Below are 17,499 nucleotides of genomic sequence, written 5' to 3'. Positions count from 1 at the left end.
CATCTGTTCTGCCATAGTCTATTGGTCACACAGTCAACTCTTGTAGAATGCAGGAAGGGACTACACAAAAATACAAATACCAGGAGGAGGTGACCATTGGACATCTAGAGGCTGATTACCATACTGAACTTGTCTTTAAAACCAATAATCAGCTAGAATCCATCCTATGAAATGTCTCTATAGAACAATACATAGATAAGCTCTACAACTGGTCACTTAAAATAATGACAACAAACTGCATTGAAAAAAGTGAAACCCACGTTGTGAGAACTATATTGAATTTATAACACATATACCCCATGATTTATTTAAATGTAGTAGGTTCTGCCAATCTATCTGTTGTATAGAAATAGCCTTTTGTCCTAATCTAGTAAAAATTCTGTCTAGTCTGTCCTGAAATAGCAACTTTGGGCTTTTGGTAATATAAAGAGGATAATTCTGAGTAAGATTATCTTCTAGTCCCTGCTCTTCCATCTCCTGGCTACACAGCCAAAGCCATGTTATAATCTCACATTCCTCATCTATGAAATAGATATAACAGCATTCATCTCCAAAGGTTGTTTGAGGACTCAGTGCTATGATGTGAGCAAACTATTCAGCACATTGCTTCACACACAGTGAGAACATAACAAACAGTAGTTATGAATATCAGTTTCTGTGATGTTGTGATTTGTAAGAAATGTATATTTAATCATTCAAATGGCCAAAATATATTTGGTCTTCATTCACAATTCCTGGCTCACAGGACCCAGAACTCCTGGATTTCCCAAGTGTTGAGAGCTATAACTGTCTTTTGTTACGTGAGTGAAGTGACTTGGAAGCACCTAGGATGGGGACTGGTTGCCAGGAGAACCAACCACTGGGTTAGAGAGTTGGAATTTTCAAAACCACTACCACTTCCTCTAGTGAGAGAGAAGAGCTAGAGATTAAACCAGCCCCCAATGCCTTAAACAGTCATGACAAGGTAATGCAGCCTCCAAAAAAACCCCAGGAGGATGGAGTTTAGAGAGCTTCCAGGTTGGTGAACATGCGGAGATTTGGGGAAAGTAATATACTCTGGAAGGGCATGGAAGTTACAAGCCTCTTCCCACATACCTTGCCCTATGCATCTCTTTCATCTGGCTGTTTCTGAGTTATATATCCTTTTACAATAAGCCAGAGATCTAGTAAGAAACATGTTTCTCTGAGTTCTGTGAGCAGTTCTAGCTAAGTAATTGAACCCAAGAAGGAGTTGTGTGAACATCTTGTAGATGAAAAAAGTGCCACATACTAAACCTGACAAGCTCAGGGGAGGCATGCATCGCAGGCCTTACAAACTCAGAGACCCAGAGATCAAAAGTAACCAAGTAGGATGCTGAACGTGAAAATTCTTAACTGAGCCCCAGTATGGCTCAGTTGGTTGAGTGTCATCCATGCACCAGAGTATTGCCAGTTTGATTCCCAGTCAGGGCACATGTCTCCATTTCAGGCTCCATCCCCAGTGGGGGATGTGCAGGAGGCAGCCTCACTCTTGCTCTCACTCTCCCTCTCACCTTAACTCTTTTAAAAAAAAATATATTTTATTGATTTTTTACCGAGAGGAAGGGAGAGGGATATAGAGTTAGAAACATCGATGAGAGAGAAACATCAACCAGCTGCCTCCTGCACACCCCCTACTGGGGATGTGCCCACAACCAAGGTACATGCCCTTGACTGGAATCGAACCCGGGACCCCTCAGTCCACAGGCTGATGCTCTATCCACTGAGCCAAACAGGTTAGGGCCTCACCTTAACTCTTGCTCTCATTCTCACTCCTCTTTTCCCCCCTCTAAAATCAATAAAAACATTTAAAAATTCCTAACTAAAAGCAGGTCCTTGTAAGTAGTCACATCATTGACCTGTAGCTTCCTTGATGTTAAGTGAGCCTACCTGTCATCCTTTTGTATCTAAGATAACATACCTTTGAAATGTCAGAGGAATCTTTTTTTTTTTCCAGATCCCTCAAGGCACAAACCCAGCACCGGAGCTGGAGATCACAGGATGCCTCATTTTTATCTTGTTCCCTAAATACCATCTCTATGTGCTATAAATGTTAATTATGAACTGTCCTACACCTAGCAGTGTAAAAGAAGTGTCTTTTCATTTTGCTTTCTTTGTTTGTTTGGTAATCCTTATGGAGGATATTTTTTCCATTGATTTTTAGAGAAAGTGGAAGGTAGGGGCAGAGAGAGAAAGAGAAACATCATGTGAGAGACCCATAGATTGGTTGCCTCCAATTTCTTGTACAAATGAAATTAAACATTAGGGTCTCAGAGGGTCAGAGACATGGGTTTTATTTACTGTGTTACTGAAGTAAATATTGGTTCATAAAACTTTTGTTTTGTGTGTGTGTACACACAAGCTGGTGTGTGTGTGTATGTCCATGACAGCATGTGTATTTGTTCCTTGTCCTGATTAAAACTATTCCTCTATGGGTTGCAGTAAAATAAACAAACAAAACGAGAAAGAAAGAGAGAGAGAGAGAGAGAGAGAGAGAGAGAGAGAGAGAGAGAGAGAGAGAGAGAACCCTAACCTGACTTTGTTACAGCCTTATTCTGTTCTAGTGATTGTGTCTCCCTAAATGTTTTGGAAGTTGGGGTATTTTAATGTCTCTTTGTTGGAGAGCTCTTTCTGTCTAGAATCCCAGTGAAAGATGAAATCCTGATTTGCATAGTGCTATGACCTTCCCAGGTTACATTAGATGTGCACCAGGCAAGGACAAGGCTCATTGCTTCCTGCCCAATAGTTAGGTGGTTGCAAATGCATTAGTGGTAAGCATCATAGGAAGCTCAGAAATCTCAATGGACTTAATTGTTTGGAATCTTTTATATAGCAATCATCCACAAGGATTTTTTTAGTTGTGTGGTTAAATAAAGACGTGCTAAGCCCCTGAGGTTTATGAAATTCTAAAAATCAATCTATCTTAAAAGAGTCACTGCTTCTCATGAAGAAAGAACCATTTGAGGCCTTTCATTGCCAAGTTTGTCAGATGTCCAGTAGTGAACCATATAAGTAAATGCTTTTTTAAATTTTTTTAATGTCATATTTGCTTTGTCTTAACATTTTAGTGATAGTTACTATCCGTGGCTTGAAATGCTTCATCTTTAATTTATCAGTTGTTTTATCAGAAAACAAAACAATACATAATGCTAATGTCCAGGTTCTGTTATCACTTACGTAAAGGGATGAACACTGTATAATGTGATTAATTTTATACTTTAATTCATCAGCTTTTAAGTGAGATGTTCAGCTGATTGCATTTAACTATAATGTTTAAAAAAATTTTTTTAAAGACTTTTTCCCCCTTTTACAGTATTTCTCCAGTCCTGCTCTCCCCTCCCCAACCCACAGTATTTTTATGAAGGACATCTGGGAACTGTATTCACTACAGCCTCTCACTTTATTCATTGTGGGCCTAGCAATTCAGAGTCTAATCATCACCAAAATCATAATTATAGATATTTCTGTGTTAACATTGCTCAAGGAGAATGTTCCCTCTGAAGGTTTGAAACAACTAGCACATGTGGTACAAGAGGGTTTTTTATACCCTGTGGCCATAAAGTCTGGAAGAATTAGTGAATATATATAATAAATGGCTCTGACATTACATTAAAATACAATAAAATATTATTATCTGTTCCCAGATATTTTGGCCACCCTATAGCACATAGATTCCCGAGTTAGTATAAACAGGAAAGATATAATTCTTTAAGAATGAAGATTTGGAAAGCTCTTTAGCATGAGGAAGACAGTAGTACCAGGGCTCAACAATATGCTGTAATAAATCCTTTATCTTTCTGTGGTTTACAAAATAGTTTTATTTTAACTTTATAAACTGCTTTAACATAAGTATTACTTCACTTACCTTACAGATGAGGAAACCAAGGCTCAGAATAGTTGAGTGACTTCTTCATAGTCATAATGCTGATAAGTGTTAGTAATATGGACCTCTAAGAATGAATTCCTCATTAATATGTTTGTTACTCTCCCACACCACCTCTTATGTCCACATCTATGAGGAAGTTCAAACCCCGTCTCTTTCCATTAGAAGCTTACTTTATTTTCCACATTGGTATGTTCCTGATTTTTCTTTTTTTACTCCTCAAACAATACTATGATGTAGATACATTATTGTTCCCTTTTTCTGGATGCAGAAGCTGGAACACAGAGAGTGAAAGCAACTTGCTACACTTAGTCACCAGTCTAAAGCTGTCAGAGCCCAAGGCCTCCTCTTCTATCTCATAGGCTACTTTTTTTTCTATTAATTCTCACCTGAGGATATTATTTCCATTGATTTTTAGAGAGAGTAGAAGGGAGGGAGAGAGAGAGAAAGAGAGAGAGGAACATTGAATTATATGAGAGAGACACATCAATTGATTGTATCCTGCACCCACCCTGACCAGGTCAGCTGAGGCCAGGTTGAACCTTCAACCCAGGCATGCATTCTTGACCAGGAATCGAACCCACGACCCTTTGGTGCTGGGGCCAATACTCCAACCACTAAGCAATACTGGCCAATGCTCATATGCTAATTCTCATGTACCTACCTATCAACTTGAATTTGGTAAAAGGAATAATATAATGGCTAATTTTAACTGTTATTTGCCTTCTCATTGTATATTTATATTTAATATTTATACCAGAGAATTCACACTTCTCCTAATAGGTTTTCAAACTGCTTCTCCCCATTTGGCTGCAGACCAAAGTATACCAAAAGATGTGTCATTTGCATGCCATCTTATAGCTGACCAAGTGTTTTCACACACATACCATTTGATCATTGCAACAAACTTCTGAAATACCTAGAACAGGATGTTTTTACTGATGAGAAATGTTTATCTCAGGGAACTAAAAGGCTGTGAAGTTCACATGGCTGATAAGTGAAGAAACAAATCTCTCAAGTCTCCTGACGACACCATCTGGGGGCTCTCTACAACACGATGCTAAAGATAGCCTATCATTGCCCAGGATTCCACCTGCCTGTGTGAGTGCACCAGGACCTTCCTCCCACTTTGGAAGAAATCAGGTAGACCGTAAAGAAGCTCAACTTTTGACATGAGAGGCCCTTACAATTGGGCTGACAGGCATGGTGTGTATTAGCACAGTCAGAAACTCTAGATTTAGACCAGGCGGGTGAGAATTCTCGTTCTGCAGTGAACTCTATTTAACTGTGTGTCTTGGGGGAAATTACCTATTTTTTCTGAATCTACATTTTTTTTCAGATGAAAAAGTTGTGAGAAAATAAATTTGATTTTTTTCTGATCTAATGGTGCTTTTCCAGCAAACTTACTTGACTTTTTAACAGAAAATATTTCATGCTATGACACCAGAATCTGTGGCTTTGTGAAGTCAAGAAAATAACAGGCCTCTGAGAAACCTGAGGATATATAGTGTTTGAGCTTCATGGTTTACTGGAAATAATTATGCTGATATAACTTTAATATAAAAAGTCGTGATGAAACTGAATTCTGAGAGGAACCAGCCTGGGTGGGAATGCACAGTACAGAACAGAGGCTGATTAAGTATGTGCTTCCTCTAAATCATGTTTATGCTCAGTCACGTTGAGTTAACTGAGATCTACCAAACTCTCTCTTTTTGCTCTGTGAGTATATGGAATAAAATTCTTACAGATTTCACAAACTTGAGGTACATGGTTTATAATTTTGTACTGGCTATTTCTATTCTAATAGTTACCACATTATAATGTTGTCTGTTTATATACTTGTCTTTCCCATTAGACAGGAACTTGGCAAGAACTGTTATCTTTTGCCTTTTTATATCTCTATGACAACAAGGCCTGTTAATATAGAAACCAAATAAGAGTGACTCAGTAGCACTGGCTGGTGTGCCAAGTGGTTAGAGCGTTGGCCCAGGCACCTAAGGGTCTTGGGTTCAAATCCAGGTCAAGGGCATGTACCTGGGTTGCAGGTTCCCTGCCCCAACCTGGGCACATGTGGGAGGCAAGCAATTGATGTGGCTCTCTCACATAGATGTTTCTCTCTCCCGCCTCTCTCTCTTTCTTCCTCTCCCCTCTCCCTTCTACTCTTTCTAGAGTTAGTGAAAAATTATCCTCGGGTGAGGATTAACAACAACAACAAAAATGACTCAGTAGATGTTTATTGCATTGTGCTTATCTGATATAAAAAGTATGTAAATGTATACATTATGTAAACATACATACCCACATCTCTGTATGTGCCTGTATGTCTTTGTGGATATTGAATTTATTCTGTAATCTTATACTTACTTGATTAAATCATGGCCTTTCCAAGGGGAAAATGTTAGAGTTTATTACTTTATCATATATATATGTATTCTATATAAATACATGAATCTGCACAATTTCTGTAAGTATATTTAACTGTAAGTACAACTTTACTTTTGACAAAAATTTTTGAGCAGAAATTATTTCAGTTCAGTAGTTTTAATTTAGACAGTTTTGCATGTTTTAATTTAGTAACTTAGGAAACATTTATTTCCAAAGGAAGGGATTGTTTGAAGATTATTGATGACATGTTTTGGTAAGCTTTTAAAAATCATAATATTGGAGTCCACTCTGTGAGAAAAAGTTTTCAGTGTGTATATGAACATTAGAGTAAGTTCTTACTTGAAATTTTATTTGAAGGTGTGATGTTGTAATGAGCAGGAGAACAAGCATGATACTCACCCATAAGCCATATGAAGATGGTATCGCTGTTCTGGTTGAGTAAATGAAAGAAAATACTAATCCTTTTCAGCAAGGATAAATAATGAGACCATAAATAGCATATCACCACAGAGCTGAGGAAAGATTTAGTCACCTTGTCCTATAATAAAATAGTTACTTTTATGCTTGGTTTAGTAAGACCTCAAAGGGCCCACTTCTTATTGATCCAATTATTCTTGTAATAATTCTAAGCATGATAGTGGTGAAGAGGATTTTTCATTGTGTTTAAAAAGGGGGAACAAGTGAATGAAGAGGAATTTTTTTTTCTTTTTAACATTGGAAGATGATAGTCAAATGCTGTGCCTTTATTCCCCCTCCCCCCAACTGGTGGCAACTCAGATGTCTTTTACTAGGGCAGCTTCTCTTAATAACTAAAAGGACCAGGAGTCTTGTGTCCAAGAGAGGTAGGAGCAGTGGCTAATTGGAGACCGGCTTCCTGGCTAACGGCTTGAGGCTACTTAAAAAATAACATGCTAGCCAAACAAAACACTTCAACTGGACAGATTTGGACAGGGAATGGCCTGTTTGTGATCCTTGCACTAACCACGGAGCTGACCTTGACTGAAGTGGGAAGAGGATGTACTTGGGCATCACATAGATTTAAGTTTGAGTACCAGCTCCAGCATTTGGGCTCGGTGACCCTGATCATGTTACATAATTGCTCAGAACTTCTACCATCTCATATGTATAAGATAGTAACAATATGTATTCCAAAGGGCTGCTGTGAGGAAGAGTTTAAGGAAGTATAGAAAAACTTTAGCTCACTGGCTGAGACATAGGGAGTGCTCAATAAACTGGCTATTGTTACAGACTTTCCACAAAATGGGACAGCACTGGATGAGAAAAACCAGCAGAACTGGTGGGGGCACATCTGTGGGTCACAGTGTGTTTTCCAGGTTTGCTCTGACCAGGCTGCACTAAACTGCCAGATGTTTACAAGTTTCCACTTAGTGAATGCATTCTAAGCACATTTCTGTCTTTCTTTTAATTCTATGTGGATTTTTTTTTCTGAATAGAAAATTAAATTCTCATTTTTCTTTTTTTAATATATTTTTATTGATTTCAGAGAGGAAGGGAGAGGGAGAGAGAGAAACATCAATGATGAGAGAGAATCACCAACAGGCTGCCTCCTGCATGCCCCCACTGGGGATCAGCAACACCAGCACGTGCCCTGACCAGGAATTGAACCATGACCTCCTGGTTCATAGGTCGATGCTCAACCACTGAGCAACAACGGCCGCCAAATTTTCATTTTTCTTAAAGGAAGTGGAAAACGTCTAATCATTTCAAGAAAAAGATAAAATTCACCTGTATTTCCCATCAGTCAGAGATAAGCACTGTTCACAATTCAGTGTTTTTTCTTTTCTTTTTCCAGTGCATACAAATGTGTCTGTGTACACTTACCCATCATTGAAAATGTACTGAATATATCATTTTTGTATACTACTTATTATGTTAAGTAGAAAGTTTTTTAAGCCATGTAAAGCTGGTACTTTTTAGCCACTTTGTACCTTAAAATCTAGATTACACAATCCATTCAGTGGAATGCTGCCTGGGAAGTTGAAAGGGCTGGCTTTATAATTGTGGTCATGGTTATTTTAAAATCTTAATGTAACTTATGGGAAGGACGATGGAATTCATTTTTAGTTTTGTTAACTGTTGCCTTGTTTCCCTTTCTTTCTCAAACCCCTCATTGCTTTCTCACTTTATTTTGGAAGATACATATTTGACAAAGATAAACATTATTTACGTGGATCCTTGAGGTATAGTCCATAAGTGGGGGAAGATTCACCATAAGTTTCCCTACTGCTCATTAGAGAAGAATTCCCAGGGGCTCTGTGAGAGGCTGGAGAGCATTTGCTCCTTCTAGCGCCAGAGCTAGAACTCTGTGCAGTGGGTCTAACTGTACTCTTCTCTTCAGAGTAAGTCAGTACAAGACTATCTTATTAGCAGTTAACTCTACTAATTCTGCCTCATAATTTATAATAAAACTATACTGCCAATACATCCAAGTCTCAATAACACACTGTTAACTTAATAAATGAAAGCACTGAAGGAACCATATAATAAGGCAGCGGTTTTCAACCAGTGTGCCGAAAGAATTTTGAAGATATGCAACACCTGACTATTTAATCATGGATGCTGATCTTAGATGGTTAAATTAAGAGATGACTTTTTTTTCCTCTTTTATTTTCTTCTCAATTTCTCCAGCTCCCTCACCCAAACCCCTCTCTCCCAACAGCTGTCAGCCCACTCTCTATTTATAAATCTACCTCTATTTTGCTTGTTAGTTCATTTTATTCATTAGATTCTACATATGAGTGAAATCATATGGTACTTGTCTTTCTCTGACTGGCTTATTTCACTTAGCATAATGCTTTCAAGGTTCATGCATGCTGTCACAAAAGGAAAAAATTCAGATTGTAAAGGTAAAGTCATTTAGCAAACCAATGTTGAACTTCTGTTTTATAGAGGAAATATAGAAGTGGAGACAGTCTTTGTTCGCAAGTTGCTCACAGTTTAGTGGGAGAGACAGATGATGGATAATAAGTACAATGAGTGGAAGAGGTATAGTAGGATTTGGGGTGATTTTTTCTTTTTTTATAATGTGTTAAATGCTGCTACATTATTTTTAAGGCTTTTACAAAGAAGTCTCAATATTGATATTAATGCTGCCTAGCATAATGCCTATGACATAGTAGATATTCAGTGAGTGTTTCTTAATGAATGAATGAGCAGAATGACTATGAGTTGTTAATGCTTTACTAGCATGTTGTAACTTAATAACAGTAATCCAGAATTCTATTACTTGGAAATCTCTTTCTGCTGGCATCAGAAGTCACTTAATATGATCGCTTCCAAACTTATTTAGTTACTTGGTTCTGGAAATGTCTTGTTTGTTCATTGCACTTAAATATTATATTTGATAACCTGGTTTTACAAACCATAACTTTAAATTTTTTTTTGATTCTTTAAGATTAATGACTCCTTAAGATGGACTTTTACAAAATTCCCCTGGCAATACATGTGGTAAGGGGAGCAGGTATTTTAGCAGTAATCATGCTTAGTTTCATTCTCTCATGTGTTGTGTGGTTAATTCTAAGAAACCAATTCATTGTAATGTTAATTTGGCTCTCTTCCAATAGCACTTGAGATATAACAAGAATCACCAGGGTACCAAAATGGTCTTTGTAAAGGAACAAACAATGCCCAGTGTTTGCAGTCCTTTGATCAAAGTGAGGAAAAACAGGGATTTCATTTCATTTATAAGATGTCAGCAATCATTGTCCCTTTCTTAGGTTTTCATCCTAGTAATCTTTCCAGTAGTTGGACCAAGGGTAATTTAAGTAAGATCTACTCAACAAACATTATTCAGGAAAAATTAGACCTCACACATAATGCTTTGGAATGTTTATTATACAATGATGTTGACAGTTTTATGCCTGTACAAATTTATGTGTGCTCCATTGAGTAATCCCATATTGTAGAGAAAACACACACACACACACACACTCTTTTACTAATAATTTTGCCGTTTTAGCAAATGAAAGTTAATTTTTAAAAAAGCAACCATGAACTTTAGGGGTATTACAAAAGAAAAGGAAGGCTAATAGAGCAACTTTATTTCATGAAAAGAAGCAGCATATATGGAAAAGGAATAGATTAAAAAGTCAGAAAGTTAAATAGAGGGTTTTTATTGGAATGAGGTTAGATTTTAAGTGCTAATACCTTGCAATTTCATATGAAACACCATAGTAAAATGATAGCAATTTTCTATCTAGTAATGGTATTCCTGAAAATGTATAAATCCCTTAATTATTTAGGATTTTGAATTTCTGTAGCTGAGTACCTTATATTATCTGCTGAGTACTTAAGATGCATGATTTTTCTGGCAGTGTTTCATTTAATGTAGGGTGGTTTTTTAAAAGCTAAACTTCATAAGCTACTCATTTGGATCACTGCCATTTGTCACATGAGAAAAAATGTAGTTTTCAAAAATGTTTCTTAGAATTATCCTGTGGAGACTCTCTTTTACTGCGTCAATCCCCCACAATGCACTTCATGCAGGTTGGTCTCTAGCTTAGATGACAGTTTTCTTCTTTTTTTTAAGAGAACCAGAAAATATTTATATGAGCATTCAGGGGTTAAATTTCATTTCAGAAGATTCACAAGAAACTAAAAAGCATTAAAGTAAAGGAAGATAAGTTTCTAATTTTCTATTGGAAACAATATATTTTTTATTTAAAAATTATCACTTTAATTGATATAAAAACAATGTGTACAAAGTTACTTTGGGTTCTTCCAGTTTGTCTGTCATGGAAGTATAAATTCAGAATTTGGGGAAAAGGTTTCTCATTTGGTAGGCAGAATACTGGAGCTGTCCATGACTAAATAGTCAGGCATTATCTATAGCTGCCTGTGTACCATTAGAATTTTTAAAACATGTGATAACTGACTATTTAGTTAGGGGCAATGACCTCTTTTCACTTGGATTGTCCAATAAAAAATAATAATAGCCAACACAACAATAGCTATCTGGTGTGAATTAATCAAATTTATACCTACTTTTTTGTCATATTGGCAAAAATATATTTTTAGTGTGCCACAGAATTTTAGTAATTAATTTATGTGTGCCATGAGATGAAAAGGTTGAAAATCACTGATCTATGGTGATCAAATTTGACATAAAAAACACCTCATCCAAAGTGATGCACTGGTCATTTAAAATGGACCTTTAATGATGTAAACTACAATGAAATGAACAAAACCACAAGGCATGAATAGAGTACCTGACACACATAGGTTAGGAGCATGGAATATATGTATGTGAGAGCATATACGTGCAAGTAAATATACACACATATATACACACAAATGCATTTATATGTATTATTAAAGGGGTTGAACTTTACGCTTAGTGTTTGTAAAAAAGCAGGGCCTACCCCAGGAAAAGGGAAGATGAGTACAAAAGGAACATTCCAATCAGAGCAAAGTCATGTGCAAAAGCATGGTAGCAAAAAAAAAAAAAAAAAAAAAAGGTATGTTTGGAAAAATACAAACAATTTGGTATATTTTAAGTATAGGGTACAAGTAGGGAGAGGGAAGCTGAGTTCAGAACATAAAAGTTCTGTGCTGATTAAGGAGTTGTGACTTGATCTGCAGGTAGTGGAAGCCACTGAAAGAGTTTAAGCAGTGGCATGATGAGGCCATATTTATGTTTTAAATAGATCTCTCTGGTGATGCCATGGATGATGGATTGGAGGAAGCAAGTCTGGAGTCAGGAGACCAGTTATGGGGCTATTAACAAATCCAGAAGAAAAATGATGAGAGTCTGACCTAAGTCAGTGCCAGGGAAGATAAAGAGATGTGGTAGGGAGAAAGGGAAGGGGGAAGAGAGATGGATCTAGGTACTCTTCATGAAACAGAAGCAATGTAGTCTGATGTTGATTGAAGAAAATGAAGGCAAGGAGTAGTCAAGATGACTCCTGTGGCTTGAATGAATGGGTAGGTGGTGTGGTGCCCTTCATTGATACAAAAACATAGGAAAAAAGCCAGGTTGTGTTGATGAATGACAAGGGATATATTTTGGACAGAATGGTGCCTGGGGATTAAGGGAATCAGAAATTCTAGCTCTTTATCTTAAAACAGATGTGCCTGCTCTAGAGATTTGATCCAGGGCTTTTCTACTATGTTCCTATATCACTGTTTCCTAACTGCCATTAAAGATATGTATTATATGTTTTATAGACATAGGCATGTACATCCACATTTTAATTTTCTATAATAAATAAAAATTAAAATTTTGTGGACTCTTGGACTTTATAAAGGAAGATTTAAATTATTTGAGAGCTTCAAGAGAAACAGTATAAATAACTTAATCCAACGCTTCATTTCGTAGATGAAGATCTGAAACCCAAATTGCTTTAAGTGACTTGCCCAAGTTCATGGAGTAAATCAACAATAGTACCTAGATCAGAATCTAGTTTACTTGACTCCTGGCTTTTTACTAGTATATACATCTGCCTTTAAAAATGGAAAGGAAAAAATTAAGCAGACACTTAAATATTTTCAAAGTTGCATGGGTGTGAGAAGGTGGGTGTAAAAGAGAGGTGCCAGGCTAGTAAAATGTGTTTTGGCACAGGAAACACCTATTTTATTTATATGAAGAGAGAATTACTTGTATCCTGGCCCAAATCGGGACACTATATGTGACTGGCAACTTTCAGAAGCAAAATGTGGTCTTAAAAGACTTGATTGCAGGTTTTGTGCATATAGGATTTTCTGGTGTGCCCTTGGTAGCTTAGCTTCTCCATATGCCTCAATGGAAGTGTTGCTACTACTCCATTGGAGATGATGTGACGAACACCCCTTCACACTATTAACATCTGTAACTGAGAGCTTCTCCCTATCAAGCAGAGATAAGAATATTTACAGGAAGAAATGTAGTCAGAGGTAAACTCCATCAGAGAATTCACCAGTTCTATTGAAAGGACCCACTTATACATTGTCTATTTTCTATAAGTCAACTCTTTGTACTTGCAGAATCTGGCACCAGGTTTAGGATGTATTTATCCCACATTTGCTAGGAGTAAATTGAACTGATACGAGGTTAATAAGCCTGAACTGGTTTTACAGTCTGGTCCTGGTTTGTTGGCACTTTGTGGGGTGATCCATAGGAAGAATAAAATCGGGGTGCTGAGGCTCAATGGCTGAGGAGCGGCTGGTGGGCATCAGTACTAGGAAGCAAGGATAGTGCAGGAAGCAAAGTCAACACCTCCAAAACTGATTGTGATAAATTAGTATTGTGAAAGGGGAGCTTCAAATTAGGAGCCACCAGAAGTAAAGCAAGTAGTAAGAAGAAGCAAGGAACTGGGAAAGAAGTGTGGGGTGGGCCAACAGTACTAGCAGCCATTGTTGTTGGCCCAGCATGCTGTTAAATCAGTTCCGCACACACTGAGTGGCCACAGCCCGCCATCTGACATTAATTAGTTTCTTCACCTTGCTTTCTATAACATACTCTCTGAACCTCGGTCACCCTGTCTATAAAATGAGATCCTTGGAGCTCATAATATTTAATGTCTCTTCCAGCTCACTTATTCTAACGGTTCTTTCTCCTATAAATAGTAAGTGTTCCTTCAGATACCAAAATGAGAAATGGGATCATGTCACACATATCAGTACAGAAACTATTTCAAAGGTCAGCTAAATAGATCTGTTGTCTAAGGAGACGGTTATACTTCCTTTGGTACAAGAAGCAGTATACTGGGGGGATCTAATAATAGAAATTCCTGCAAATAATATATTTGGATATTTGGCTTCAGTCATTTTTTTTATAAAACCATAAACCTCGTTTTTCAATATTGCCACTGATTTATGAAACAATGATAAGACATTTTTTGCATTGTTTTACCTTTTTATTGCTTTCCCATATTTACCCTTTTACTTTATTTCATGGCTGTTTTGCCATAACTGAGTAATACCATATGCACCAACATTCATTGAGAGTCCACTTAATCTACAACATATTTTAAGTGAACAATGCCTTTGTCAATTTTTATAGGGCTTAAAATGTTCTTTTAAGAAGAATTACATGGAGAAATTCTATTCTTTGTGCTTTAAGATATGCTCTCATTTAAGAGATCCCTTGAAGTGAAATGATAGAGAATGCATTTCACATGAAAAGACATGTCATAATCTCACAGAGATTTTGGTTCTCATGAACATGAAGCAGCAAAATTTTGAGGGCCCAGTAAGAGTTCTTCTAAAACCTTCTTATGGTAGCATTCATTCTCTATTAGATGGTAGGTAAAAGACATGGGCAAGCAATATATGAATGAGCTACAAATGGGTGATAATATTGATGTCTTAAAATATTATTTTCTAATTAATAATGCTATTTGTAATATAGTTGACTATATATTTTCTTTCACATCACCTGTACCATTTCCCAAGATAGTATAGCTATCAATCAGTATATATGATTAACACATTAAGCGCTCAGCCTGTTTTGTCTACCTGACAGAAAGTATAGTGTCAGTCACCAGTGACTGACTGGGCACTTAACGTGTTAAATAAAAAACTGAGAAATTATATCTTTGAACAAGTTTTATCACATCAGTCCTGTATTTTATGTATTCCCTGCATGAATATTGTGTCACCAGAATTTGTCTGTGATGTTGGTGGTAGTGTGCTTGTACATGATGGGTGACTATACTTTAAAATGGAGTATAGCCTGTGAGGCCATCTAGCTACTGGTACCTTCAAAACAACATACCAGCTCTTCCACGGACTCACTGTGTGATCATAGACAATTTATTTAACTTCCTTTAGCCTGTTTTCTTATCAGTGAAACGAGGAAAATGAATACAGTGCCTAGATTGTTATACGGAGTCAATGAGCGACACGTGCAGAACCAGGCTAGGTTGTTGTTATTCCTTTGTTATATTTTACAATGGTTTATAGAAATAGAATAGGCAGACGTAAACAAACATGTTATAAACTACATAGTAAGAAAAAAATGTAGGAACTGATGGGAGGACCATTGTATTAAAAATGCTGGCAAAGTAAATTTCATATACCTGGCCCTAGAGCCTCTCACCTCACCTCAAATTAACTTATCCTCCAGCATGGTCAAGTAGAGTGAAGTAATCACCCTGTAATGATGCATGTTTTCTCAAAGGAATAAGTAAATGAATTCTCAATGAGCTAGCTAAAATATGAAATTAATCAATCAGTCAATCAACCAGCCAACCAATCCATCGACAGAGCATTTCCCATAGTTCTGGGGTTAGTGGAACATCAGAAGATGGATTTGAGTCCTTTCTTTCAACTCTATCAATTCACCTAAGGTCTCTAAGCATCCCTTTCTTAAACCATGAAATGGAGTCAATACTCTCCCCATAGGGTTGGTGTAAGAATCAAGTTAATGTGTATGAAAGCTCTTTGTAAACACTTAATCACTTTAGGAATGTAACCTTATTTCCTTACTTTAAAAAAATCATCATTTATTATTCATTATCTCATTTCAAATTGCATCCTGCATACTACTGATAAGTTTTTTTGGCCAATACTTATAAAACTCTGGAGTCAAACACTGAAAGTGGCCATACAGTCAAATAATTATATGATTCAGATTGGGAGTTTCCTACTTTATAACCCATCAACTCTTGTGCACAGCAGCCTCTAAGCTTAAAATGCACATCCTACATATTTATAAAATATTGAACCTTGACGTAGCCATCATATTCTGTAAACATTTTAAAAACCAGCAGGTAATACATGAAGACAATCACATTTGTTGCAAAACCTTCCTGAACCCAGCCGATACGGCACATCAAGATGGATTTCATAGTTATACATCTACAGAGGAATGTTTAGAGATAAGATGAAAGTGGTCCTTCTTATTAATCACACATTGTATATTTGACTTCTGTCTCTCTCCTCAGTCTTTAAATCAACTACATCTGGGTTTTGCTACTTAAGAGTGCCATTACCTTACACATTAAAAGGCAGTTACTCCTAAAGAAAGCAGCTCCATTTGATTAAATAATGATTAACTAGAGTTATATTCATGTTACTCATCATGGCAGCCCAAATGATAATTTTAGTGTAGGTTGGAGATCTACTTTATTTCTACAACAGAGCCAGAAGAATTGGGAGATTTTTTTTGTGATGAATGCAGACATAAAGCAGTCATTTGGCTTTGCTGGTATTAACTTTTACAGTTTAGGAAAGCACAATAATACCAGATAGATAGATAGATAGATAGATAGATAGATAGATAGATAGATGATAGATAGATAGATGATAGAAGGAAGGAAGGAAGGAAGGAAGGAAGGAAGGAAGGAAGGAAGGAAGGAAGGAAAATGAGTCTATCATAGGTAGGATCGACCTATGCTGGAGGTGTCCTCCTCTATGGAGTCTGGGAAACATGATTATTATTGTACCCAAAGTAAGTCAAGCTCTGAAACTGATGCCCACTAACCAACTGCATTAAAAGTTGATGTGTAATTATCAAGCAGATTGAATCAGAGCTCACTGATTAGTGACTTCTTTCTCAGGAGAGAAATCTACATGGGAAATTAAGTTGTTATTTGACATGTCTTCATAAGCAGGGAATCTGACATATCAGAAAAAAATTGATGGTATAAATTACTGGCACTCAAGGAAATGTTACAAACAATGTTAAGAAGCTTGCACCAGAATATATATTAAAGTGTTAGAGTATCTCTTTCTTCACTGAGAAAGTCTTGCTCCACTATCTATATACACATACTTATATTGTATAAGGGAAGTTAGTGGCACTAATTTGCATTCTGACACAAGTTCTTTATCTCATGGCAGACTATTCACAAATAGTTCTCACACAGGCCGTTATTCTTTGGACCACACCTTGAGAATCACTGCTCTTTGCCTGAAACAGAATCACAGTTGGAAGCATTTGAAAACATATAGTTTCCTAGTAACATACCCTTGAAAATTCTGATTCAGAGTTCTGATGTACCTTTACCTGCATTTTTTAAACACTCTCCATGTATTTTTTTGATGAACATACAAGGTTTAGGAGCTACATAATAAAATATGTAGAAAAATTAAGCAGTGCCAAGCTGAATAGGTTAAAGGGTAAGAACATGGGTTGGCACTGGCAGTTGAGTTCTTGTTTCTTCTTGAGCAAGTTGTGAATTTTCTAAGCTTCAATAATCTCATCTATAATGAGTCTATGCTGTTATTAAAAAAAAAAAACACTTAGCTTAGTGCCTGCCACAGAGGAGACA

General features: G+C 36.8%; 1 protein-coding gene across 3 annotated transcripts in view; it reads left to right on the top strand.

Moving 5' to 3' along the window:
* Positions 1–17,499, top strand: part of ANGPT1 (angiopoietin 1) — a 243,328-nt gene that overhangs the window by 123,799 nt on the left and 102,030 nt on the right. The window contains exon 1 of one of the 3 annotated variants that reach the window (XM_036338066.1): positions 4,876–5,002. The exons of the other annotated variants lie outside the window; for them this stretch is intronic. The gene's annotated coding sequence lies outside the window, so the exon portion shown is untranslated. Of the gene's footprint in view, positions 1–4,875; positions 5,003–17,499 lie in introns of those variants that run through there. 3 annotated transcript variants of the gene reach the window in all.

This window comes from Myotis myotis, unplaced genomic scaffold (genome assembly GCF_014108235.1).
Source record: "Myotis myotis isolate mMyoMyo1 unplaced genomic scaffold, mMyoMyo1.p scaffold_m19_p_16, whole genome shotgun sequence".
Lineage (NCBI taxonomy): Eukaryota > Metazoa > Chordata > Mammalia > Chiroptera > Vespertilionidae > Myotis > Myotis myotis.
This window is presented reverse-complemented; position numbering and strand designations above follow the sequence as displayed.